The sequence below is a fragment of the Talpa occidentalis genome, unplaced genomic scaffold (genome assembly GCF_014898055.3).
Source record: "Talpa occidentalis isolate TD23 unplaced genomic scaffold, MPIMG_talOcc4v2.1 talOcc4.263, whole genome shotgun sequence".
NCBI classification, from domain to species: domain Eukaryota; kingdom Metazoa; phylum Chordata; class Mammalia; order Eulipotyphla; family Talpidae; genus Talpa; species Talpa occidentalis.
The window spans coordinates 6,843-34,744 of NW_023602774.1; the positions used below are offsets into that span (position 1 = coordinate 6,843).

The 27,902-nt window shown below is 40.6% G+C and overlaps 1 non-coding gene and 1 pseudogene across 1 annotated transcript; both read left to right on the top strand.

The window, feature by feature from the left end:
* Positions 1–165: 165 nt before the first annotated feature.
* LOC119254000 (claspin-like) lies at positions 166–27,902 on the top strand (annotated as a pseudogene).
* LOC119254001 (small nucleolar RNA SNORA79) lies at positions 9,245–9,391 on the top strand. Its single transcript, XR_005127242.1, has one exon. It is a non-coding gene; the product is annotated as a small nucleolar RNA SNORA79 (small nucleolar RNA).

A 27,902-nucleotide genomic window follows, 5' to 3' on the forward strand; every position in this document is an offset into this window, starting at 1 on the left:
GCTGACCAGGGAGCCGGACCCGCCAACCCGAGCCAGATTATATTTAGCGGGAGGCCTTTCGTGATTGGACGAATGGGGTGGGGGCGTGGCCTCACGCAGGAAGCCCTCTTCGGATTGGTGTAAACCGTTAAGGGTGGGGCCTACTCCCTGTCTAGGCGCGAAAGCTCGAACGCGCAGCCGGGGTGGAGACGGCGGGAGCAGCTGTGCCTGGACTGGGGGCCGGAGCCCGGCTGCATTCTGAGCCGCGCGCTGGGAAGGCCGGAGCCATGACGGGCGAGGTAGTTTCTGAGGTGAGTTGATGCTCGGAACCCGGAACCCGGGCTGCGGAGGCCCGGCACCGAGGGCTGGAAGGAGCAGGGGTCTGCCGGGCCGAGGGCGGTGGCGCTGAGGACTACAGCTCCCGGCGTGCCCCGCGCGGCTCGGCCTCTCCGTCCGTGGTGGGGGTCAGGGGGGCGCTCCCGCTGGCCCGGGGCTGGCGACCCTGCGGTCCGGTCCCAGCGCGGGCTGCCCGCGCCTCCGTCACCCCCGCGGCGGGGCGTCCGGGCCCTACTCAGCGACCTCGCCCGCCCTTCCTTTTGGCGCGTTTCCTGCCGCGGGAGCTCCTCTTTTTCACAGCGCCCCAAAATGTTAGGAAGGCCCAGGTCAAATGCGGCCGCTGGCTTGCGGGGCCCGTTCTCTAGATGGCGGGGTCCTAGGAGTTCAAAACTGGGTCTAGAAGAGGCCTTTGGGTATTCTTGAGGGACCCGGGGGGCGGAAGTGACAGCCTCTGGGCCTCCCTCCCGCCTGGCGGCTGGGGAATTGGCAAGAAAACATCTGGATTCTTTTCTGCGGCTGGGTCTCACCTTTTGAGCACAATTTAAGGGGTGCACGAAAACTCAGCGATCAAGAAAATCATAGCATTATTAAGGAAAAAACAAAAACAAAAAAACCCCGGGCCTCCCTGGTGGAGCAAGGGGTTAAGCACAGCACTATGAAGCAATCCGCAGCCTCTGCAGCACCACTTCGATCCCCTGCCAGGGAGCAACCCACTTGGCGTGGCAGACCTCCCCTGTCTCACCCGCTGCACCCCTCAGCAGTGTATTTCAGTCAGTCTGCCTGTTCTGTTCCCCACTCTGTCTCTGATGAATCCTCGTCACCCCCCCCCCGTATCTCTGGCCTGTACCCCAGTTCTTGTATGCATAAATAAATCTTTAAAAAAAAGAAAAGAAAAGAAAACCCCAAGATTAATGCAGAAGAAAGTCCCATGATTTGATATTGAAGGAAATACCAAACTAATAGAGACAAGATCTGACACTGTCCTTCCATGATTTAGCTTCACTTTACATTAATCCTGGTTATGATGCCAATAATAGCAGGTGGTTGACCCCAGGAGCCATAATGTGCCCATTTTATTGATTTTTTTTAAATAGTACAATAAGGTGTTATTTTGAGAACCTGTACCTGGATTTTGACCATTGCTGGTACTCTGCTGCAAATTGCCTAAAATAGGGATTAAGAGCATCATGATGTATACAGCTGTTTGGCTCCCTATTCAGTTTCCTCATCCACAAAACATGATGAACAGTCTTATTGAGTTGGGTTGTTGGGAGACTCATCTGCGCATGATGATCTTCATTGGTTTCTCAGTACATGTTATCTTTGGTTATTCAAGAATTTAAATAAATTGAATAATTGTTGGAGAAACCATTAGGGTCAGACCTTGTGCCTTATATTATTATTACAGATGTTAATACTTTCCCCTTATTAATAACTTGTTTCAGGGACCTAGAACACCAAGGAGGTAGGAGACCAGGTGTCTAGGGTCAGCTTGGTCACTAACTGGTCAAGTCAGCTAACGCCCTCAGGTAGTTTTACCTGTGAATTTTAAAGTGTTTTTATTTGGAAATTTTCAAACATACTCAGTTGTGGGAAGACTGATATAATGAACTTAACTCCAACAATTATCAAATCATGCTAATCTCATTTTATTTATATCCCCACCCACACCCCCCTCACTGGTTTATTTTCAAGCAAATTCCAGACATTATTTCATCCACAAGTACTTCATTAAGCATCTCTAAAAGATAGGGCTTTCCAAAAGATAATTATAATATAATTACCATACCTAAAAAATTTAGAATTATTGCTTAATATGAAATAACTAAAAGTCACTGTTTTCAGATTTCTTTGACACACACACACACTCACACATATATATGTGCACTTTCCGTTTAAATCGAGACCCAAACAAAGTCTGCATATTGCAATTGTTGGTATGTGTGTGTATCTTAACTCTTTTTATGGGCCCCCTCCCTCTTTTTCCTTGCAATTTATTGTTAAAGAAACCATAGTTTGGCCTCTTGAGTTTCCCACATTTGGATTACATCATGGATTTAACATGCCATTTGGATACACTGAAAAATAGTTTACATGGAAGCAGCACAATAAAGGCTTGCTTCTTTTCATTTCTTTACCTTTACTCAAAATAAGGAGTTGGTGCTATTGCATCCTTCAAAGGTGAACAATGAATTTTTGTTTTTGATTTTCCAGTAATCCTTTTGTCATTCTTTCATTGGGCCATTGTTTTGGTCTTTTCCTTATTTCAGCCTGATGATCAGTTTGTATGTCATTATGTACTTAGAACTTTTTTATGACCTGCTGATTAATGTAAGGTATATTCTCATTTTCTAGGTTCACCTAGAAGTCAATTATCCAAAAATTATTTCACAAGAAGAAGCAGATAGCCCTTCAGACAGTGGACAGGGCAGCTGTGAAACAACTGGGCTCTTGAGTGAAAGAGGTTTGTAATATCCACATTTATTTTTAGGAATGGAATGTGGGAACTTGACCTGCAAGTGAATTGGATCAAATGGCCAACCTTATTGTTTGTTTGTACCCTTTTGAAAACCATTTCCATTATATTATTGAGTGTATAGAAATATCTAGAAGCTACCACATTGCCTGATTGAATGCATTCATTCTATAATGAAAGGATTTTTAGCACCTGCCAGAAGGATTAGAACAACTTTGCACATTGTAAATACATGTAATTACAGTTCTCAGTAAGAGACATTTTTTCAGGGAAAAATGTTTTTCAAAATGTATTTTTAGATTTGCTTTGCTACAATCAGTTCTTAGTGGTGTTACATAATTTCACAAGGTGATAAATCCCTTGGATAACTGAATATATTTTTCAGGAGTAGTGAAGCTAAGAGAAAAGCCAAATGACACTTGACCTCTTTAAAACAAAAACTTGTTTTCTCCAGATTCAGATGAAGACATATTTGTGAGTAGGAAATTGAAAAGCAGGAAGGTGCTACAAGACAGTGATTCTGAAAAAGAGGACACGAATGTGTCTCCAGAGAAAACTACCTATGACAGTGTCGAGGAGAATAAAGAGAACTTACATGCCGGCAAAAAAGGAAAAGTCAGAAGGATTTGCAAAACTCTGGTGGACAGTGATGAGAGTGACCTCGAAGAATCTTTGTGTACCGAAAGTCTTGAAAGCCAGGTGACACCTTGCTTAGAACTGGGTCTCCAATCTGAAAACACAGTGCACTTTACAGTTGACAGAAAGACCTCAAAAAACCCCATACGTGATAAAGGCGGAACTGGAGGAAAAGCTAAAGTAAAATCAAAGAGAAGACTTGAGAAAGAGGAGAGAAAGATGGAAAAAATTAGGCAACTAAAAAGAAGGAAATGAAAAATGAGGTATATTTTAAAAAATTGCAGCTTCTAAGCTAGATTAACATTTTAGAAAAGTTGCTTTTAGTTCTTAAGATTGTTTCTGCATTCTGTAGAGCTTTGAATTGATAGTTTTGCAAAGCAAGTAATGGTGTGTGTGATTTAAAAGTTGTTTTCATTCTCCATTTTGTATACACTTCTAAGTAAATGGGTTTTTTATTTTCTCGTGAGCACATTGAATAGTTCTCTGCTGCTCCTGATATGACGAAAATTCACTTTCTAAGGAGGATTTCTCATGCAGTCATCAGTTAGAAGTCTTTTGCTAACCAGGAAAACCATCTTGAAGTCTTATAAACCCTTTGCTTAATAAATATTTAATTGGGCTTTTCAAAAAAAAATATTTACTGTTAAGTTAGTTTTGGATAGTTGCATAAAATCATAGTCTGGATTTCAATAGATAACTATGGGTTAGGAACCAATGAGAGTATTCCAGAATTCATATACTTGTCTATTAATGAAACATGATCCAAGTTCTATATGATGTTATGAAATGTTTAATTTTTAAACTATTGGATTTTGCTTTTTCTTATGCATTATATAGGAAGATAATGTGAAACAACCATTTAATGACAGTGGCTGTCTTATGGATAATGACCTTTTTGAAACTGGGTTGGAAGAAGAAAATAACTCTCCAGTAGAAGATGAAGAATCATTAGAATCAATAAGGGCAGCTGTGAAAAATAAAGTGAAAAAGCACAAGGCAAGTAAAGGATGTTGCGATAAAGGCTAACCAACTGCTTCTAATCTATGCCTTGTTTTTTGTTTTTTTTTTTTTTTTTTTTTTTCTTTTTTTATAGAGGCATGTTTTATTTATTTATTTGTTTGTTCGTTTGTTTTTTTTGTTTGTACATGCACTGGGTACAGGCAGAAGCGCGGGAGGGTGAGAGAATTCACCAGAGCCAGAGCGGGGAGCAGAGCAGGCAGAAGGACTGAAGTACACTGCTGAGGGGAGCAGCGGGCGGCAGGAGAGGTCTGCGCGCCATGTGGGACCCTCCTCCGGTGGCCGGGGAGCAGCCGGGGATCGAACCGGCGCCGCAGAAGCAGCGGGCAGCCTCGCAACCCAGCGCTCAACCGCTGCGCCACCGGGAGGCCCATTTTTGTTTTTTTTAAATAATAAATTTTATTTTTATATTCCCCATACAATTGCAAACGCCCCGTTCTGACCCCAATCCTTCCCCTCCCGCCCCCAACCCCAAAAAGTGTCTCTGGTTCATAGTTTTTTGTTGATTTTGATTTTCACTTTCTTATATTCATTTTCCTGGTCCCTTATTTAAGTTTTCTAGATTCCTGCTATGAGTGAGACCATCCGGTATTTTTCTTTTTCTTTTTGGCTTATTTCGCTGAGCATGATCCCTTCCAGCTATGCCTTGTTTTTTTGATTTACCATTAGAACGTTAATTTTTCTTATCTATAGAAAAACGTGTAAATTGATTTAAGTTTTTCAGCTGTTTTGGAATCTTGCAGTACAAGTGATAGACATGCTGACTTCTCTGGAAACTAGTATTTTGATTGCCCTTACAAGAACATTAAAAAAAGTTAAGATACTTTATTTTGTGTAAGAAGCAGGTAAAGAATGGGGCAGAGACATAAATTTTAGAACCCTGTGGTCCCTAATAAATGAACCTGTACTATTTCTGGAACGGTATCAAAGAGAGGCACCAGTCAAGGCATTGTTGTCCTGAGTTTTTAGAAGCATCTTTGTTCTTCCTAAGATGACCTTCAGCACCCTGGCAGGTGGTATTCCTCCTCAGGGAAAGAAATAATACCAAGGTAGGGAAAATGAGGGACCCAACTCCATTTGGAGACATCCAACTTGTTTTCTATGCATTATAGGATGTTGTGTTTTTAAATTTTCTTTGATAATAATTAACTATTAATGCAGCATGATATTGGATTGATATTGAATTGATAGTTTTGAGTGTCAAAGTAATATTTGAGTAAGCAACATCCTCTTGTTTCACTTTAATGTTTGTGCATATTAGTCAAGTTGCTAATCTTCTCTTTTAGAAAAAGGAACTGTCTTTGGAAAATGGGATCTATTCCTTAGAAGAAGAAAACGAGCTCTCAAAAGGCACTGTGAGGAAGGTGAGGTGGGGCCTACATAGTTGTGTTGATCTCTTTCCTCAAGAATTTGTGACTTTCTCAGAGATAAATATTTTATCATATCTATCATGTTTTCCTGCTACCCAGGATAGTGCTTTGTACGTAGTATGGATACAAATATGAATTGAATTAATTCTATGAGACTTGTAAATACGTGTAAATACCTTGAGCTTATATTGTTTTGAGCTTGTTAGTACTACTATTCCCTCTTCATCTTTTCTTGCAGAGACCAAATACTAGAGAAATTAATATCTGTCTTCCTTTATATTGCTTTAATGTGGCCTCACTTTTTATTTTCTTTAAGGAAAGAAAGGCAGCCAAATTAAGTAAGGAAGCACTGAAAAAACTGCATAGTGAGAATCAACGCCTTATTCGAGGTAATACAAACGAGTTCAATAAATCACAATATTTGTAAGTTCAACATGTATGTTGAGGAATTGTTTTTTTTTTTTTTTTTATGTTTTATTTATTTATTTGTTTGTTTGTTTTGTTTATACATGCACTGGGTACAGTCAGAAGCGCGGGAGGTGAGAGAATTCACCAGAGCCAGAGCGGGGAGCAGAGCAGGCAGAAGGACCGAAGTACACTGCTGAGGGGAGCAGCGGGCGGCAGGAGAGGTCTGCGCGCCATGTGGGACCCTCCTCTGGTGGCCGGGAGCAGCCGGGGATCAAACCGGCGCTGCAGAGGCCACGGGCAGCTTTGCAACCCAGCGCTCAACCACTGCGCCACCGGGAGGCCCGAGGAATTGTTTTTTTTAACACTCCTAATATGAATTGGATTATTTCAAGTTCAGTATTTATCTTGATGAGTGACTATTGTTCTAATGTCCTTGAAGCATTAATTTAACAGAAAATATTCTAAAACTGTAATGGTGGTAAGGAGGGAGGCTTTTTTTGTTTTTTGTTTTTTTAAGTTTTTTTTTTTAATTGATGCATACAAGAACTGGGGTACAGGCCAGAGGTACAAGGTTGAGAGGATTTACCAGAGATAGAGTGGGGAACAAAACAGGTGGATCCACTGAAATACACTGCTGAGGGGAGCAGCAGGCGAGACAGGAGAGATCTGCTGCGCCATGTGGGTAGCTCCCTGGCCAGGGATAAAACTCATGCTGCAGTCGCTGCTGGTAGCTTGATAGTCCTGAGTCTTGACCCCTTGCATCACCAGGGAGGCCCAGAATCTGCTTTTCTAAAAAAAAAAAAAAAAAAAAAACTTCTTTAATCAGTTTGATATCACATCTAAGTTTAAAAGCCACTAGTCTTCAGGGAATTCTTTTGTACTTAGATCCTGCCTTTGTTAAAGGCAAGTTTGTTTTCTGTCTCTGGTGATGACTTTGGCGGTACTTTTTCGCTAACTGAATATGAAGTGACATTTCAGAATATACTGCTTATGTATTTACTTGCTTTATTCCATTTTATAGAGTCTGCCCTTAATCTTCCATATCATATGCCTGAGAATAAAACCATTCACTATTTCTTCAAGCGAAAACCCCGGCCAACTTGCCAGGGAAATGCCATGACACTACTAAAGTAAGAACCTTTTTCCCCTGTGATTATGATTTCTGTAAACATTTAGTTTTGTAGCAACATCAGGTGTAAAAATGTTAAGATTTCTCACTCCCTTAAAGCTGATTTGACTGATTCATTATGTGTTAAGGGATGAGAATATTTCACATTTAGGATCATTTTCAACTCCAGCTCATTTTTTTCCTACTCTAGGTCATCAAAATATCAGTCAAGCCTTCACAAAGAAATCATAGACACTGCAAATCTGATGGGGGTGAATAATGACCACCATAGCAAAGGTTCTGAGCAGACAGTAGGCACTGGATGCGAAATGGAAATCAATACACTCTGTGCAGTTTCAAAGGAGCCCCAGCTCACGACTGGATCAGATGAGTCTTGCAGTAAGGACTTGATGGGAGGTAAAGAAATAGAAGAAAATCAGGAGAAACAGAAGCAGAGTGATGATAGACCTTTGCCTGGGGACAACTCAGTGGGACCACAGGAATCCAACTTCCTTGGGAACAAGGACAGTGAGGACTGTCAGGCTGCGGGTCTTGAGGCACCTCAACCTCATGCCCTCGAGGAAGAAAATGATCTGAGAAAAACAGAAGAAGCAGATGAGAAGATAGAAGAACCCAGACAACAAACTAAAGCAGCAACAGTTGTGCCACCTGAGAAAGTGAGGAGGTTCACTCTGGATAGACTTAAGCAGCTGGGAGTAGATGTTTTCATTAAACCTCGACTGGGTGCTGATGAAGATTCCTTTGTGACTCTTGAAGAACCTGAAGCCAACAGAGGTAATCCTTTGAATTGTGGGGAGTCTCCAGAGTGATTTATTCTAACAATATTTGGTCATTTGCTTCTGGAGGACAGGGAACACTAGATAACCACACGTAATGAAACAAATACAGGTAGAAAATCCCATGTAGCTAGATTTGGAGGGTATCAGAATGATCTACTTGTTTAAAACGGAAACCTGTTGATAGTTAACATATATGGAAGAGGTACATTGCTGTTGTGTTACATACTTAGGAACTTACTTCTGCCTCTCCAACTGAAATTCTAAGTTTTCCTGTGGTTTTGTGTTAAACCTTATTAAGATATTTATAATAAAGGCATTCAGTTTCACACAGTTAAACATTTTGGTTCAGTAAATTTTCTGAAAAATTGAATTTTTTTCCTCTGAACAAATATTAAACTATCTACTATATGCAAGATGCTGTAGGGCATACCCAGAGAAATCTGACACTTATCCTACACTTAATCTTTTACATGCTAGTAGGGGAGATAGGAAGTATGCAAAGAAGAATGTGGTAAGTGACATCTCCTGCGATAAACATGTATTGCAGACAATTGGGAAAAAAATAATGTGAAGAAAGGGAAAAGTAGTCTTTGCTGAAAGTAACATTTAGAAGTAACATTTCGAATAAAATGCTTTGGGAGTTCAGAGGAAGGATAAGTTTCTTCTGATAGGTGATTAAAGAAAAGGCTTGCAGAGTAGGTGGATATAGTTATTTGTTCACTGCCTTCCCCTTTGTTCTTTGAATAGGGATCTTCTTGTTCCCTACTCTATCCCCAGTGTTTCCAGAGTGGATGACTCATTGCAGGCAACCCTATTTATTAAATGAACAAATGAATTATTCTTTAAAACAGAACTCAAGTATTACCACATTTTGTAAACTTCCTGGCTTGTAGGTAGAATTGATTGTTGCCTCCTCTGCATCCAGGCAGTGTGGCGTGATAGTGTAGGCTCTGTAGCAAGACTGGGCTTTGAATCTGGACTACGCTACTTACTGTTTAAACTTGAGTGTGGTATGTGACCGCTACAAGCCGTCTTTTTTAAGAAGTGAAGTTAAACTCTGGTTTACAGGACTGTAGTGAAGATTAGTTGAAACAATACAAGTAGATAACATATTTGATGGCTGTTCCTCTCACTACTTGGAGCCTTAGGTAGTGGGATTTTAGTCCATCATATATGTAAGCTGACTTGTCTTCACTCAGGGCACCAGGGATTGGGTTGGCTGTCCGTTAGTGCCTTCTGATTTTTGCGGAGTCAAACAATTAAAAAAAAAAAAAAAAAACAAGTAGATAACATAAAGAAACACTCAAATAGTGGCTGCTACTTCTGTTATTAGAGAGCTTATTTACATTAAGACAGCTTATTGTTGGCATTGATATCTAAGACAGAGTATCTGGTGTGTGAAATATGCTCAGTGAGTCTGTGTTAATTGAATGGATGGATTTTGTGGATATACAGAGGACATTCTTGGAAGGGATAAAAAGAGCTCTGCAGGGTGAGTGTCGGAAAGCTGTGTAAGTCAGTATGATGAGAGTAGGAGGTGGGGTAGAATAGCATTAGCTTGGCTCCCTTAGTAAGAGCATGAGAATGAGCTATTACCCAAAACTGAGAGGAAAGGTTTTCTTATATAGGACTACAAATTCTCTGAGTGGTTCCACACTAAGAAACTTGGAGTATTTACTAGACTTTGCTAAATTTTGTTATATGGGACTAGAAGTTATATAAACAGTCCTAGACTGAAAGACAGGAAGGGAAGAAACTTTATTTCCCTGGTACCTACTGTATTAGACCATATGGGTTCTTTGTTAGTTGGCTCTCTTAATTCTCATAGCCACAGGAATTGTTTTGTGAATGAAGAGACTAAGGCTTAGAGAGGTTGAGTAATGCAAGAAATTGGGTGATTTTTTTCAACATTATCCTTATACAGGGAACTACCACATAGTAATAGGCACTTATTTTTAATTCAGATTATGTTTTCTCTTAGAAGTAATTCTTGATATGAAAGGTGAGTTTCCAAACCAACCTATTCCACAATACATGTGAAGTTAGGAGCGACATTCATGTGATGGTACATTAAACTTTTATTTAGCAAGTAAGACATAGTCCCTGTTCCTAAGAAATTAAAATCCAGTAGTAGTGACAGGCAAACAGACCATTATGCTGCTGGATGGTAAGTACCAATGTGTAGAGGAAGGACACCTCACTTGAGTACTTCATGGGGAGCCAGGGAAGCTTCTGAAAAGAGCTGATACCTTAGCTGAGCCCTGAAAGCTAAGTGGGAGATACCAAGGCAGAGGCAGGTGAGGGTTTTCTTGGACTGGACAAACCTGCAAAAGATACAGAGACTAGAGAAAAAATGTTCTGGCCGACTGCAGTGAAGATTGCAAGGGGAGGGCCTCCTTGGTGGCCCGGGGGTTAAGTCTCAGCACTATCACCACTATGGCCTGAGTTCGATCCCCAGCCAAGGAGCTAACCCACGTGTGATGCAGCAGACCTCTCCTGTCTCTCCCGCTATTCCCCTCAGCAGTGTATTTTAGTCGATCTGCCTGTTCTGCATCTCACTCTGTCTCTGGTGAATTCTATCACCCCCCCAAACTCTGGCCCACACCCCAGTTTTTTTAAAAAATAATATTGCAAGGGGATTAGAGATCATTTGGAGCTTTTAGATCATAGTAGGAGCTTAAACTTTAGCTTGTTAGTAGAGGACCATTGAAAGGTTTTTAGCAAGGTAAATGACCCTATCAGATATTCATTTTAGGAAGTTGAATATTGGTGGCTGGCATGGTGGACACATTTGAAGTCTTTAAGAGCAAAGCTGTAGGAACAGCTGTGCATCCTTATGTAGAATAAGGTTTCCATGAGAAAATTCGTGTAAGTCTAAACTTTATGGTGTCAGGAATATATTTCAACTACTTTCTGCAATGCTTGAGGAAATAATCTCTACCCTAATTCCTCTATTTTCTGGACTAAGAGTAACAGCAAGGGAAACAGTTCTAGATCCAAGTTCACAAAGACTTGAACTAGAGCAGAGACTTTTCATTTAGAGAGAATTAAGAGGGTGCTAGAAAAAAGACTAATGGAGAGAAGAACATGAACAGGTATTTTAGGGACAGGAGGATGATGCCTGAGTCATGTAGTAAAGGGCAAGGAAAGTGGGTGTTTCTTTGGGTTGGGGGAAAAAGAGCTTTGAGGGGCCTGGCTTTCTGCAGAGAAACAAAGGCACCTTTGGCCTCACTATTATTTTAGGTCCTGAGTAATCTGTCTCCCCATTCATTTCTCTTACTCTGTTGGCAACAATAATGACTAGCCTATTTCTGTTTTCTTTCCACTGCCACCATCCTTTGCTTTGAAGCTTACTAAACCTTTATAAAATAGGATGCGGACTTACAGCTTCTGTCCCTGTTATTTGCAATGTAGAATACTATCCTTTGAAGTTGGAGTTTTCTGCTAATAATGTTAGGGACTCAGGATAAGAGGTTCTTTCCAGTTCTCTTTTTTTTTTCTCCTAAGACTCTAGGGAAAGAAAAGGCACATCTAGGTGTTGTCAACGAACTACTAAAGTACGGTTCAAGTGCATTTTAGAAAAAGAACCCAACTTGTTTCCTGGACATTTTATCATGCAGGAGAAGGCACACAAAGAAAAATCCAGCATCCCTTAAACCAAAGAGCTTTTCTCTTTTTTCCTTTCCTTTCTCTTTATAATTCTTAACTCTCTTACAACAGATTGCACTGTGGCATGGCATGTTAAACACTGAATAACGATGGTGCCAGTAGAAGCTGAAAGGAGAAAGAAATTCTGAACAACTACAGTGGGAAAGGGGAGGAGACCCTATTACCATTACTGCTGAGCTTGCTGCTCCCAGTGTGTATATTTGTACATAAGTTGGGTGTGTGGTGCAAGGCCCACCTCTAAGTGCCATTTCCTTTCTGATTGTACTGAGACTGGTGTAACAGTTTCACCAAAAAAACAGCTTCACCAGTTCTGCTGAGTTACATAACTAACTGGATTGAATATCTTCTTCTTTTTTTTTTTTTTTTAAAGATTTATTTATTTATGCATACTAGAACTGGGGTACAGGCCAGAGGTGTGGGGGGTGAGAGGAGTCACCAGAGACAGAGTGGGGAGCAGAACAGGCAGACTGACCAAAATACACTGCTGAGGGGAGTAGCGAGTGAGACAGGAGAGGTCTTCTGTGCCATGTGGGTAGCTCCCTGGCTGGCCGGGGATCGAACTCATGATGCAGAGGCTGTGGACAGTTTCACACCACTGTGCTTATCCCCTGGCACCACCAGGGAAGCCCATGGATTGAATATCTTCTTTCTTAAAATTGATTTTGTCCATACTCAGTAAAATTGCTAAGTAAAGAGTAAAATGTTCACAATAGGGAATTTTTATTTTTTATTTAATGTTCAAAGGGGAAGGTTTATTACAAAAAGGGGAAGGAAAGTAAAGAATGCTTGCACACACACAAGTGGGCAGAAAGAGCTGCCCCTGAAAGGGACAAGTTTGTAAAAGAGACCTTCATAGTTACAGGTGGGTGGGAGAAATGCTACCCACCTGTGTTTTTTTTTTTTTTTAAGATTTATTTATTTATGCATGTAAGAGCTGGGGTACTGGCCAGAGATGCAGGGGCGGTGGGGGGCAGTGAGAGGATTCACCAGAGACAGAGTGAGGAACAGAACAAGCAGACTGACTGAAATACACTGCTGAGGGGAGCAGCGGGCGAGATAGGAGGTCTGCCTCGCAATATGGGTTGCTCCCTGGCTGGCCTGGGATTCGAACTGGTGCTGCAGAGGCTGCAGATTGCTTCATAGTGTGTTGCTTAACCCCTTGCACCACCAGGGAGGCCCCAATAGGGAGTTTTTAAAGAGGAGACTGAAACCCATGAAAAATTAAGCCCTTGAATAATTAAAAATCATGGTATTTTTCTATCAATTTGATGGGTTTTAAAAAAAGAAATGTACATATTTTGAAACTGAAGTTGTAAATTTCTACCTCAAAATTTTGAACTGTATCAAAAAAACAGTTGAAATAATCCATTACTTTGGGTTAGGTGATAGGAATTTGGCACAGGTATTAATAGCAAATGAATGTTTGCTATTTCTGTGTAGATATTTTTTCCTTACGAGTTTGAGCTAGGAAACTTTACTTCTCGATTTTAACTGGCATCTTAAAGAATTTGAGCATGAGAAACTGACATATCGGTTGGTGTTTGGGTTTAGAACTGGAAGCCTTGAAGCAGCGTTTCTGGAAGCATGCGAAACCGGCAGCCAAATCCAGGGCTTGTCAGAAGCTGAATGTAAACATCATAGTGAAAGATGTGGGTGCTGACGGGAAGGAGGAGCTGAAGGCAGATGTGGTACCTGTGAATTTGGCAGCTGAGAAGCTGGATGAAGCAAGCCACACAAAACCAGGTATATGCGTCCACCACTTTGTTTTTTTGGCTTTATACTTTGTACTCTGGCTACTGCAAACCCTATAGTGAAGAGTTACAGAATCTTTTTCCTTGGAGATTTTGGAGACTGGGTAACAGTGCCTCTAACCTGATTCTCGCATAGCATTGCCTAGAGATGTGAGGTGGGTAAAATACCTTTTTTTCCCTTTTAAAATAGCCTTTGTCTTATAAAAAAACAATAGACATCCATTATAGAAAATTCATAGAAAGGATAAGTAAAAAACTTCTACAATTCTCTGAAACAAACTTCTATAACCATAGTGTGTCCTTTCAAACTTTCATTTTTGGGGTCTCCCTGGTGGCCGCGGGGTTAAGTCTCAGGCTCTCACCGCTAAGGTCTGAGTTCAATTCCCAGCCAGGGAGCTGACCCACATGGCGCAGCAGACCTCTCCTGTCTCACCAGCTGTTCCCCTAGCAGTATATTTCAGTAGATCCACCTGTTCTGCTCCCTACTCTGTCTCTGGTGAATCCTCTCACCGCCCCCCCCCGGCCTACACCCCAGTTCTTTTATGCTTAAATAAATAAAAATAAGTAAAAGTATGAAACACTACTTTAAAAAAAAAAAATCCTTCTGTGTGTGTGTGTGTGTGTATAAATGCAATATATTCTGCTCTATAACCTGCTTTTTTAACAATGTGTTAGGGATAGTTCTATTGTTCCCACTTCCCTTTGAAAATGCAAGTAACATCACACAGGGGGAGAAAATTTTCTTTTCCCTTTTTTTCCCCACTTCCACCCAGATGGCGGCCATAACCCTAGTTCATGCCACCACACTCTCCAGTCTGGAGTGTTCTGCCTTTCTGCTCATCATGGTGCCTTCAGTGTCACATGCTGCAAGCCACTGTCCACGGTTTTGCTCATGGGACCACTCATGTTCACAGCCCTGTGATGGCCTGTGATTTGAGCCTCGGGATGTGTGCACCTGGCCCTCAGCTGTGCATGTGCTCCTCAGCTGTGTGCCCCGCCCTCAATACGTTGCCCTTGCCAAGCATGTGGCCTTTAGCTGTGCACCCGGCCCTCTGCTCTGCACCCAGCCTTCTGCTCTGCACCTGGTTCTCACCTGTGCGCCTGACCCTCTAATGTGTACCTGGCCCACTTCTTTGCACCCGGCCCTCTACTTTGCACCTGGCCCTCTTCTTTGCGCCTGGCCCTCTGCTCTGTGGCTGGCCTTCACCTGTGCACCTGGCCCCCTGTGCCCGACCCGCTGATCTGTGCCTGGCCCTCTGCTCTGCACCCGGCCCTCACCTGTGTGCCCGGCCCTCTACTCTGTACTTGCCCCACTTCTTTGCGCCTGGCCTCTACTTGGCACCTGGTCCTCTCTGCGCCTGGCCCTTACCTGTGCGCCCGGCCCTCTACTTTGCACCCGGCCCTCTGCTCTGTGCCTGGCCTTCACCTGTGCACCTGACCCTCTGCACCTGGCTCTTTGATCTATGCCCGGCCCTCTACTTTGTGCCCAGTCATCAGCTGTGTGTCTGACCCTCTGCTCTGCACCCGGCCCTCTGTTGTGTGGCCTGCCCTTGGCTTTGCCTAGTCCTCAGCCATGCATGTGCCCTCACCTGTGCCAGGGCCCTCAGTTTCACATAGGAGAATATTAAAATACTGAGGAAAGGTATAAAATGAAAAATTAGTATTCCTAAAGGTTAACAATTTCTTGTGTGTCCTAGGGAAATGTGTATATGTATACAATGCGTGCATGCATGTGTGTGTGTTAAAGACAGATAGACAGTTATTAATTACTCTCCCAAGCACTGTCCTATGTATTTGCAGTACGAATCAGTTTTCTTATTCTGTGTGTAAGCAGAGCATTATACATGGGATTTAAGAAACTTACTCAAGTTTACATTGCTAATAAGTAGTAGAATCAGCAGCCTAATCCAGACCACCTAACTCCAGAGCTCAGATATACGTTGTATTGCTTATGAGGTTTTTTTTTTTTTTTAGACCATTGCATATATTACATGGTATGAATACAGTCATGCATTAAAAATGATGTTTTGGTCAATGGCGAACCGCATATGCAGTGGTGGTCCCATCAGACTGTGCCCTGTCGCCTCAGTGTGTGGCAGCCTGCACCATTAGATGTGTACTTGTGCTCTGATGCGTGGCTTAATGACAGTGCATTTCTCAGAATGTATCCCTGTCTTTAAATGATGCATGTCTGTATAACATGGTTTGTTTTAACTCATGTTGTTGGAAATCTGGTTTGTTCTAGTCTTTGGCTATTTTATGCAGTGTTATATGCTACTATCAGATTTATGTCAGTGTATCTGGATGCAAAATTGTCTGCAGTGGGATCATTGAGTGAAGATTTGATATGTAGCAGCCCATTGTCCTTTAGAATAATTCCATAGATATTTACACCCTGAATATTTTTTCAGAAAGTTTTTAATTTTTTTTCAAGATTTATTTATTTATTTATGCTGAGGGAAGCAGCGGGTGAGACAGGAGAGGTCTGCTGTGCTATGTGGGTTAGCTCTCTAACCAGGGATTGAACTCCTGCTTCAGTGGCTGCAAGTCTTATAGTGCTGAGACTTAACCCCTTGCTCCACCAGGGAGGCCCCTGTTCATAATTATTTTAAAAGATGAAGTTAAATATCAGGGTGGGGGGAACCCCTAAATGACCCTAAATTTCTTTCTAATAAGAATCAGGATGTGGGGCCTCCCTGGTGGTACATGGGGTTAAGGCTCAGCACTATGAAGTAATCCATAGCTACTGCAGCATGAGTTTGATCCCCAGCCAGGGAGGTGTCCCACATGGTGCAGCAGACCTCTCCTGTCTCACCCACTGCTCCCCTCAGCAGTGTATTTCAGTCAGTCTGCCTGTTCTGTTCCCCTTTCTGTCTCTGGTGAATCCTTTCACACACACCCCCACACACACACTCCTCTGGCCTGTACCCCAATTCTTGTATGCATAAATAAATCTAAAAAAAAAAAATCAGGATTTGAACTGCTCATTTCTGTATGAACACTTTTTAAGCCATGCCTCCATTTTAATGAAAATTAATTAAAAATATTAGATTCTTCACTTCTCTTTTGCATGCTATTTCTTTCCTTTTTTGCTTTTCGGTAGTTGTGGTTCAGTGGCTAATTTCACACTATTGTTATTTCAAGCATCAGTCACATGCATGTTGCTCTCAGATGCCTGTGCATGACATGCTTCCTTCTGTATCATTTGTCACCTACTGCCTTTTCCTTTGATGAGCCAGACACTTTTGTGAAGTCCTAATGTTCCCCCCGTTTTGCCCTTTTTAATCATAATTTTATAATCTTTGACAATATTTTACTCCAAGGTATAGAACATAATTATAGAAGTTCTCTTTTACACTGTAATTCATAAAACCCCCATTTGTTAAAATAAGAAAAGCCTAGAGAGCTAAGGTCTCTCTGGTTTTCCTTTTGGGTATGGCTTGAACATTTCTGGAGTTGCCTAAAGTGCACACTTACATTATTGTAGTATATAATCACTCATTGTGCCTAAAGCTTTTCTTCCTATTTCTGTTTAGGTGAAAAGCTTCAGGTGCTAAAAGCTAAGCTACAGGAAGCAATGAAGCTCCGGAGACTTGAGGAGCGCCAGAAACGCCAAGCATTATTTAAATTAGATAATGAAGATGGATTTGAAGAGGAAGAGGAGGAGGAAGAAATGACAGATGAATCTGAAGAAGATGGAGAAGAGGAAGAGGAGGAAGAGTTAGAGCAGGAAGAGGAGAGAGAGGACGAGGATGAGGATGAAGGCCATCAGGTTTCCCACAATTACATGATTTTGTTTCTTAGGATGCGTAGGGGAAAGAGAAAATCAGATTTGAATAAGAATACAGTAAATATGTTTGATTGTGTATGATTTTAGGGTCAGAGATGAATACAGCTAGCTCATAGATATTTAAATCAGTGCGTTCAGTTGTGTACACCATGAAATTCCTATAATTCTCAGAGCCATGGCTTCCCCTGTTAGTTTGCATATAGTAATCCAAATACACTAATATTGAAATGACTGTAGGCATAAGCTCTTTGTCTTCATTAATTTAGGTTAAGCAATTTTAACCTTGGCCAGATGGAGGTCTGGAATAAATTCTCAGGCAGGTTGAGGCCTCCCTGAGTTAATTTTATTCTTCATTGAGGAGGGTATTTGGAAAATGGCCTCTTGCCCTTGTTCCATGGCATTGGTTTCTGCTTTCTACAGAAGATGGATGATGGGATTTCTGGCATTAGAAAAGGAAGTTTCTATGATTGAATGCTGGAGTCACTTGAAAAAGTTGATTAATATTTAGCCCTGGGTAAAGGAAGAAGAAAGCAATGGCCGAACTGTTCAGCATATCGTAGTCTGTGGTTGGTTTGAGGTCAGTAGTTCTGCAATTTCAAGCTAATCAGTTAACCTCTCAATAAAACCTCTCAATAAAATGATAATCCAGTCTTCCTTCATAATCCTGTAGCAATTTAGGGAGGGTAAGAGGCAAAATAAAATAAGTATAAAACATCTCTAAAAGTGTCAGGAAAATTACATGAATGATCGTGGTTAGACTGAGCTTCCTTCAGGTTTACTTTTCCAGATCTAAGACATGACTTATGACCAGGCTAATAGTCTGTTTACTTTTAAATTTTTTGACCTTTATTATTTTGTTTTTGGCTATGTGATGGTAAAGATTACAGAATTCCTCCTCAGTGGTGAAGAAATGGAGACCAAAGATGAAAAAGAAATGGATAAAGAAAACAATGATGGCAGTAATGAAGTTGGCAAGTCAGTTGGCCTTTCTGTTCCCAAACCTCTCTCCTCAGATTCTACCTTACTTCTATTTAAAGACAACTCTTCCAAAATGGGGTAAATAATTTTCTTTAGGGAAAGATAAGATTCCCTTGGATTTGCCCCTTTAGTAAGAACAGAAACAGATACACAATTTGCCATGTTTTTTTTTTTTTGGCAGTGATTTTCCTAGTGAAGAAAAATCAGAAACAGATGAAAACTCAGGAAAAAGACCTAGCAAACTGGGTAAGTGGTGACTTTTAATGCAGAGCTTGACTTTTCTTTGATTCTCCAGCTTTGATACCTATGCAGCTTTCTGTAGGTTCCATGTTTTGAGCCCCAGTGGATTCTTCTCTGTCTTACATGTATGGCAATGAAGGGATTTATGAATTAGAATATTTTCCTTGGTCCAGTTTTTTAAAGCTTACATGCAGTTTTCTCTATAGTTCACCATGGGAATAAAATATCTCCCTATTGAGTATATGTTGATTGAGTGAATTATGAAACATTTCTATGTAGATTGAAAGAAGATGCATAAGTGATTGGATAATGGAGGGTGATCACAGGTTTAGGCAAAGTTCAAGGAAGATTAGTGTCACTTAACTCAGAGGGATAAACCCTGATTGTACAATGCTATGTTACTACTATAATTTACTTTTTTTTTTTCCCTAACCCTCTATAATTTACTTTTAACTTGATGTCTTAGAACATTAACTTGAGAGGTTTGCCTTTGAATGTTGCTTGATAATTTCATTCTCAACTTTTTCCTAAATAAATCCACCCTGTTTCCAGAATCACGTTCTTAAAATTATTTCTCTTTTTTCAGATGAAGATGATTCATGTTCATTGCTAACAAAAGAGAGCAGCCACAATAGCAGCTTTGAGCTGATTGGCTCCACAATTCCATCTTATCAGCCTTGCAACAGACAAACAGGCCGTGGGACCAGTATTTTCCCTACAGCGGGGGGATTCAGATCTCCTTCCCCTGGGCTGTTTCGAGCCAGTTTGGTCAGCTCAGCTTCTAAGGTAATATGGTAATAGTTTTCTAATCGCCTCCCCCTTTTGCTTCCCACATTGCTAAATAAAGTGTGTCCAAGCCACCAACTCCTACCACATTATGTATGTTCAGTTTAAAAAATCCACCCCCTTTGTGTATTAAAAACAAACCTTATCCAGTATTCTTACTTTCTTGGAGATTTTTTTTCTTATGCTTCTCTTTGCTATGCATTGTCCTCCTTAACTGCAGTTGCCTGAGAGTAGATGAAATACTGCAAATAGCAACTTCTGTTGTTGTCATGACAGTGAATGACATTTGTAAAATGTTTTGTTTTGTTTGGTTTTGTTTTGGTGCCAGAGTTCAGGAAAGCTGTCTGAGCCTTCACTTCCCATAGAGGATTCCCAGGATCTGTATAACGCCTCCCCAGAGCCTAAGACACTTTTCCTAGGAGCAGGAGACTTCCAGTTCTGTTTAGAAGATGACACTCAGAGCCAACTGTTGGATGCAGATGGGTAGGTAGTTTTATGTTTCTGTGGGTGGCAATGGTGCTGGGTACTGCTTAATTTTGTTTAAAAATAAAGTGAGCTTCTGTCACTCCATATGTGCTTTCTCTTCTGAGAAAGAGAAGGTGTACAGACCATTAGTATTACATTTTACAAGTTTGAACAAAGTCTCTCCACAAAATAAAACGTAAATAGCACTTGCTGGTGTTGCGATCCTTCACTCTCTGCCTTATTTGAAATGCATAGTTCTTGTAAGGCATCAAATTTCCCTGTATCCATTTTACTATGTTTTGATTGTTGGGTAGGACTAAGAGTTGGCAGGCCTGTGGCATATTACATGGGCATACAGCAAGCCCTGCTCTGGCATCATCTGAAACCAAAAGTTATCCTTCTACCCTTTACTTTTGAATAGCATTTATTCTTTCATAAAACTTCCTCACCCCACTTCAGATGATCACAGGCTAAAGTTTGAATTTTTCATCTTCTGGTTTGGGATTCAGCTTCTACCTTTGGTATCAGAGTTTCTCACACATTTGTATTTTTCATAGAGAATTCCTTATACTCTTCATTGTGCTTGTAGGTTCCTAAATGTTAGAAACCATAGGAATCAGTACCAGGTTTTAAAGCCCCGATTACCACTGGCCAGTATGGATGAGAATGCCATGGACGCTAACATGGATGAACTGTTGGATTTGTGTACTGGAAAGTTCACCTCTCAGGCTGAAAAACCGCTGCCCAGCAAGAGCGACAAGAAAGAGAACATGGAAGAACTTTTGGATCTTTGTTCAGGAAAATTCATTTCTCAGGGTAAATATTCAACAGAGAGCATCAGGCTCACCCTGGCCAAATATCTTAAGTCACTGTCCTTGAAAAGAAGCCCCTTGCTCTGTGGTGATAAGTTCACAGGAAACAGGGCTGTGATGGAGTCTAACATGTAGCTTGAACTTACTATTTAATTCTTGGTATTTAAAGCGATAAAGTGTTAGCTTAAGATTACTTTAACTTTGCCATATGATTTGTCATTTGTGGTTAATAGATGTGCAAAGTTTAGAACAGTGTTTGGTGTATTATAAATTTCATATAAATGCTAACAATATTTCTACCTGCATGCCCCTTTCTCCTTCCCATACCTCTTCTAGAATGGGCTGTTTTGTTCTCTACTGATCTTAGGTGCCTGGCATATAGTAAGCACTAAATGAGGATTTGTTGAATGAATGGATCATAATATTGTAAGCTCTTTATGGAAAGCTCACCTTAGAGCTATATTGAGCTGGCGTGTCTATAGATGACTGGAAGGAGAGAATAAAACTGTCATTCCTTGATGACAAATCTTTTTATTTGTTGGTGATGTAGATGCCTCCGCACTAGTACCATCAGAGTTAAATAATCAAGAGACAGAGGGCAGCATGGGTGATCCGATGGAAGAAGCACTTGCTCTTTGCTCAGGCTCTTTTCCAACAGACAGGTGAGTCTCAGTGATTGGTGGAAACTTGGGATGGCCTGGTCTCCTGAGGAAATGCTGGGATCAGGTTTTCTGGGTTTAACTGGTCATCTTAGGGGCTTCCTATCCTGTCTGAGAGTCCTACAGTGGTTTTGAGTCTCATATTTGCATGGTAAGGAAATTATAATGCTTTCACTTAGTTATTGGATAACAGGATAAAAAATGACAAGGATAAGTACAGAAAGATTCTCAGCATCACTAATAATTAGGGATGTAAATCAAACCATAGTAAGATACTGACACACTCATTAGGGTGGCTACTGTCAAAAAGCCAGAAAGTAAGTGTTGGAGAGGATATGGAGAAATCGGAACCCTTGTGCACAGCTGGTGGAAATGTGAAATGGTGATAGTGCTGTGGAAAACAGGATGACAGTTCCTCAAAAATTTAAAAATAGAATTAGTATCCAATCTAGCAATTCCGCTTTTGGATATATACCCAAAAGAAGTGAAAAAAAGAACTTAATTAAAATTATTCATATGCTCATGTTCATAGAAGTATCATTCATAATAGTGAAAAGATGGAAGCATTCCAAATAGATAACAAAATGTGGTGTGTGTGTATGTATATGTTTGTATTTGTATATACACGGAATGATATTCTGTCTTACAAAGGAAAGAAATTCTGATACATACTACAATATAGGATGAACTATAAGGACATTATGTTAAATGAAATAAGCCAATCACAAAATACAAAATCCGTATGATTCGACTTACATGAGGTCCTTAGAGTAGTCATATTCACAGAAACAGAAAGTTGAAGGGTGACTACCAGGGCTGAGAGGGGAGAATGGGAAACTGTTGTTTAATGTATACAAAGTTTCAGTTTGCAAGATGAAAAGAGTTCTGGGCATGGGTTGTGCAGCATTGTGAATGTACCTAACACCATTGAACTGTATACTTAAAAAATGGTTAAGGTGATAAGTGTGATGTCATGTATATTTTATCACAGTTCAAAAAATTATTTTAAAGATACCTTGTTTCCTATTTCTTTGTGTGTGTGTGTGTGTGTGTGTGTGTGTGTTTTGTTTCCTATTTCTTGATGAGATTGTTGGTGCTAATAAAATATCTTCAGTTCTTAAGTTGACCAATTGCTTGTAGTTTGCTTACAGTCACTAATTTATTATTTGTTAATTTGCATTTTAGAGAAGAAGATTGTGAAGAGGAGGAATTTGGAGACTTTCGACTTGTCTCAAATGATAATGAGTTTGATAGTAATGAGGTAAGTTTGAAGGGAACAGAGTAATCATGCTGAACTCCATGTATTGCTGCTGTATTTTCTTTTCCTAGTCTGAGTTCTGAGAATTCTGAGTTTGGCATCTTATCAGAATCAATTTCCTAGAGTGAGATGTTTAGGCAGCCATTTATACATCCTGCTTTTGTTGAGGATGCACTTTATTCTGGCTCACTTGAGTGATGTTATGATTCTGCAGGATGAACACAGTGACTCTAATAATGAAGATCTGGCACAGGGAGATCTTGACGATGATGAGGAAGAAATCATGAAGCAATCCGAGAAGTTGAAAAGGCAAATGTAGGTGTTATAGCCAATTCTTTAATTGCTAATAGTTGAGTTCCAGTTTGCCACCTTTTAAACTTAAAATTTCTGGTTCTGTTTTTGCTTTTTTTGTAGTGAACATAATTAAATAAAATCTTTTCATTTGTCATCCCTTGAATATTAAAGATTAAAGGTCATGTCCTCAGTGATTTCTAGAGGAAACACCTCTAGTTCCTTCAGCTGTTTCCCACATGACATTGCTTTCAGACTTCTTGTGTACTGGCTGTTCTCATCTTCAGGTGCTGTGACTACTATATGTAGTGGCATAGCCACATCTTGCTCTGGATGCATACTAGAAGAGTCTTCAGAAATTGAGCTGAGTCACTCTAGATCCTGAGGCTCTAGTAAACAACTAAAATTCCCTGGGTCTTTTTCCTATGATTACTATTTTTCCAGGTTTTCCTTATTCTGGTTTTGGGCATATGATGACCCCTTGTGTTTTGCTATGTCCTGATCACCATCTGATCATTTATTACAGAATATTTAATACAGAAAAATACAAACAAAAATTCCTTCCATGTCCACTATCCAGCATATTTGTGAAAGTGTTGGTGGTAAAATTGCCTTGTAACTTTTTTTATGCATGTATTTTTACATAGTTGAGATCTGTGTAGTTTCTTTTGCATGTCCAATTTTGCATCTTGTTTTTTTTCCCAGTTAAAATACCCACAGAGATTTTCCCATGATGTTAAAAGTTTTGTAAGGATATTTAAATTGGCATTAAATGCAATACTGTGCATGGATGACTTTTGGAATTCACATACAGGACATTATATTGATCCCTATTAGATTTATATTGTTGTTTTTAGCCCATCATTCCATTTTGTTAAGATTGGTTTGGGGTTCTAATTTGTCACCTGTCAAATTAACTCTCTGCAGCTTTGGGCCATGTATAGATTTTTCTAAGGTAATGGTCCTTAAACCTTATTTAACTGTAGAATCCTTTGTTCAAATGAAATCTTATGAAGACTGACAGCTAAAAGTTGAACTCCTCCAACAGGGTAAATGAGAAGATTAGGAAACTTAGTGGCTAGTAGCCCTTAAAGAAACCTCAGGATTTAAAAGAACTCAGATTTTAAAAAGTAACATATTTTGATAAAAATAAGCCTCAGACAGCCAACAAACTTCTGCCACTTGTGTCCGTAGGCAGTAGGACTTAACCTGGGGTGACAACAGATTTATTCTCAATGAGAACTGAAGTTGGAAAAACGACTGGTTGTTTTGATAACTAATCACCATTAACACGAAAACCCTGTCGTGCCTCTTAGTTGTTTACTTTCTAAGTCTCAGTTCCTTGAAGTATATGTTGAAGGGAATAATAGTGCCCCTGCTGAGATCACGTGATGATGCCCATAAAGCACAGGGGTTGGCACACAATATGTACTGATAGACTTGACTATTATCAAAATGTATTTAAAATTCAAACTCATTGTTGTTCTTAGAAATTGCTGTGTTCTGCTTTTCTTATTTTTTCTATATTCTCTGTGTATTCATTGTTGGCATTTTCTAATCTTCAAAATTATTTTCCAGGAGATTGAAGAAATATCTGGAAGATGAGGCCGAGGTGTCAGGGAGTGACATAGGAAGTGAAGATGAATATGATGGGGAAGAAATTGATGAATATGAAGAGGATGTCATTGATGAAGTACTTCCTTCTGATGAAGAACTGCAGAATCAAATCAAGAAAATACACATGTTAGTATCCCAGCAAGCCTGTTTGAGTAATTTGGTGTGTCTTCAGGCAGGCCCTATAACCAGCCAGAGTCCTGGTTGTGAACACCTTAATTTTCCTGTTGTAGGAAAACGATGTTGGATGATGATAAGCGACAGCTACGTTTATACCAAGAGAGATACCTTGCTGATGGGGATCTGCACAGTGATGGCCCTGGGCGAATGAGGAAATTTCGATGGAAAAACATAGGTACCATGGTTGGTTGTTGCTTGTAGAAGCATATATGCCAGTTGTATATAGAAGCAACTGGTAGACTATATCAGTCTAAGTGGAAATTAAAACTATAGCTGGTTATTGTGGAGGGTCTGTCGTATGACTATTATTTTCTATTAGTGAATGGGGAAAGTTTGTGTTAGTGTATGATAAATTATATGGGTTCACTTGTCAAGGCACATCCTGTTGGGATTGCAGTATGCTGATTGCCTTAACTCTTTCCTTTAGATGATGCTTCCCAGATGGACTTGTTCCACAGAGACTCTGATGATGATCAGATTGAAGAACAACTTGATGAGACAGAAGCCAGATGGAGGAAGGAGAGAATTGAACGAGAGCAGTGGCTACGGGACCAAGTAGGAAATCTGCAAAAAATTCACCTGTTCTGACCCTCGTTTATGAGGGAAGGGTCTAGTCACCTAGCTTGTCGTGATAGTTCCAAAATATTGGGCAGCATGTTGCTATTCCTTATAATCCCTGACTTTTCTTTTGTGCTTTGAGAAGGTTATCATGAGCAATTCTCTTCATGTTTGTCCAAAATCAATCTTTTTTGTCTAAAGCAACTAACGGTTGCAAAAAGAGAAACAAGTGATGTCCCAGGTACCCAAGCTTCAGGCCATGCTAATTATTTAGGGGTTCAAAAGACTCCTGTTAATGTGGCTAATTTTTAATTTCAGGCACAGCAAGGGAAAATTGCAGCTGATGAAGAAGAAGAAATTGGGGAAGACAGTCAGTTTATGATGCTGGCCAAGAAAGTTACAGCCAAAGCACTACAGAAAAATGGTGAGCTCTTGATTCTTCTCAGGGACTAGCTTCCTCAACTGTTACTGCTGGAGCCTTGTAGGCAACTCGAACTGCATGTACCTGTGTCTAACATTATCTTAAAGAGGTCCCTCAGATGTGGGGAGAGGCAGTGTTTGCAGATCCTAGATTGTTTGGCAGTGAAGGTTGTACTTGTGAGACTATTTAACAGGTTTTGCTGTATGTTCTAAAGAAGCTCAGAGTATGAATTCTGGCTTCTTCATTTAGTTTCCAAAGATTACATAGCTAAGTGTTAAAGCTGGGATTTGAACCCAGATATATCTAACGGCAGAGTTGACACTGTTAAACACTATTCCACAGTCTTCCCATGCTTGTTTTTATTATTACTGTTAATGATTAGTCAATAAGTTCACCTTAGTTATCTGTCTTACTATCATCTCAAGTCACTGTTAAAAATAACCAGAGGGCCTCCCCTGGTGGCTCAGGTGGTTGAGCGCCTAGCTGTGAAGCTATCTGCAGCCTCTGCAGCACCGGTTCAATCCTGGCCGGCCGGCGAGGGTCCCACATGGCGCTGCAGACCTCTCCTGTCGTGCCCGCTGCTCCCCTCAGCAGTGTATTTCATTAGTCTGCCTATTCCCCTCTCTGTCTTTGGTGAATCCTCTCACCCTCCTGTGCATCTGGCCTGTACCCCAGTTCTTGTATAAAAAAAAAAACAACCAGAATTCCTATGGCTTTTTTAGTTTAGTTAATTGGTTTAAAGTCTTCTTTGTATGTTTAGATTTAAAAGCAGTTCTACCCAGCTTTGCCCAGAACAAGCTTCTCTGTTTTTTCTTTTTAGTCAATCGTACTGTGGTTGTTCAAGAATCAGAGTCTTTATTCAGAAATCCTTTTGAAGTCATCGGACCAGGAAGTGCCAGCCAGGTTGGTTGGGGGCCTTATTAGCTTGATGCCTTGATCCTCCGTGTGATAAAGGCCCAGGTCACGCTAAGGGAATACTCTGTCATTAGGGGAGGGAGGAGGAGTTGGAAGATGTCAAGGGAGCCTGCTGATTATTTTCTTCTTGAGTAGGGTAGGATTATGTTCCTGCAGTATGCTGCAGGGGAGACTGACTTCTCGTTCTTTCCATGGCACTTGGAATTTGACACCAGATGACTCTTCTTTCCTTAGATGAAGACGGGCTCTCTGCTAAACCAGCCCAAAGCTGTGCTTCAGAAACTGGCTGCCCTCTCTGACCTCAACCCCAGTGCTCCCCGAAATTCAAGAAACTTTGTCTTCCATACAATTTCTCCTGTCAAGACTGAAACAGCAAAGGAATCATCGAAGCCTCAGGTAGGGAATTTGAGAGCTCAATTGGTGGGTCTCCAGACTAGAATTAAAATATTTTTTAATTTAAAAAAAGTATATATGTGGGGCCTCCCCTGGTAGCGCAGTAATTGAGCGCTGGGCTGCAAGGCTGCCCGCAGCCTCTGCAGCGCCGGTTCGTTCCCTGGCCGCTGGCGAGGGTCCCACAAAAAAAAAAAATATATATATATATATATATATATATATATAAAGTATATATGTGTGTGTATATCTCTATATATGTGTGTGTATATATAGAGAAAGAGAGAGAGAGAGAGAGTGTGTGTGTGTGTGTGTGTGTGTGTGTAAAAAAAACTTATGCCGCAGTATAATTCTTGCACTCCCTAGTAACATACAGAGGAATTATTAACCCAGTAGGTAACCTCTGAAACTTGCCTGAGAAGTTCATATTTCTTTTCTTTGTTTCCGTTGTTAATTGTCCATGATTTAACTATGTGTTGATGAAGAACTAATGTATTATATAAGTTCTCTTATGAGTGGCTTGAACTCACCCTGACTCTCTGCTCTCTAGGTGAGGAAAAGGGGTCCATCTTTAATGGCAACTCCTTCACCTAAGTGCCCCAAAACAGATGAGAGTACTCCAGGATTGAAACGAAGCATCTTCAAATTCTTGGAAAGCTAACCCCAGCAAGGGTGCCTGCAACTGTGTTGAAATTGCTTTGAAAAGTTTCTGGCATTGAAGGTGGGAGTTAATGCCCACATGGATGATCCCCCTTCCTTCATAATCAGTGCACTGAGATTACAGACAGAATCAAAAGGATTTACACTGCATGGCTCTGGACTCTCTTTCCTTTCCTAGTACTATTTCCTGGGTTAGCCACTAATCTTAAATTCTTCAGTGTTTACAACATCATGGATACTTGGATGAAGGTTCATTTCCTCCATTAAATATTAGACACTTGATCCTAGCAGCTTCCTGGATTGATACCACTTTGTGATTGGGGTGGTTGGAGGAG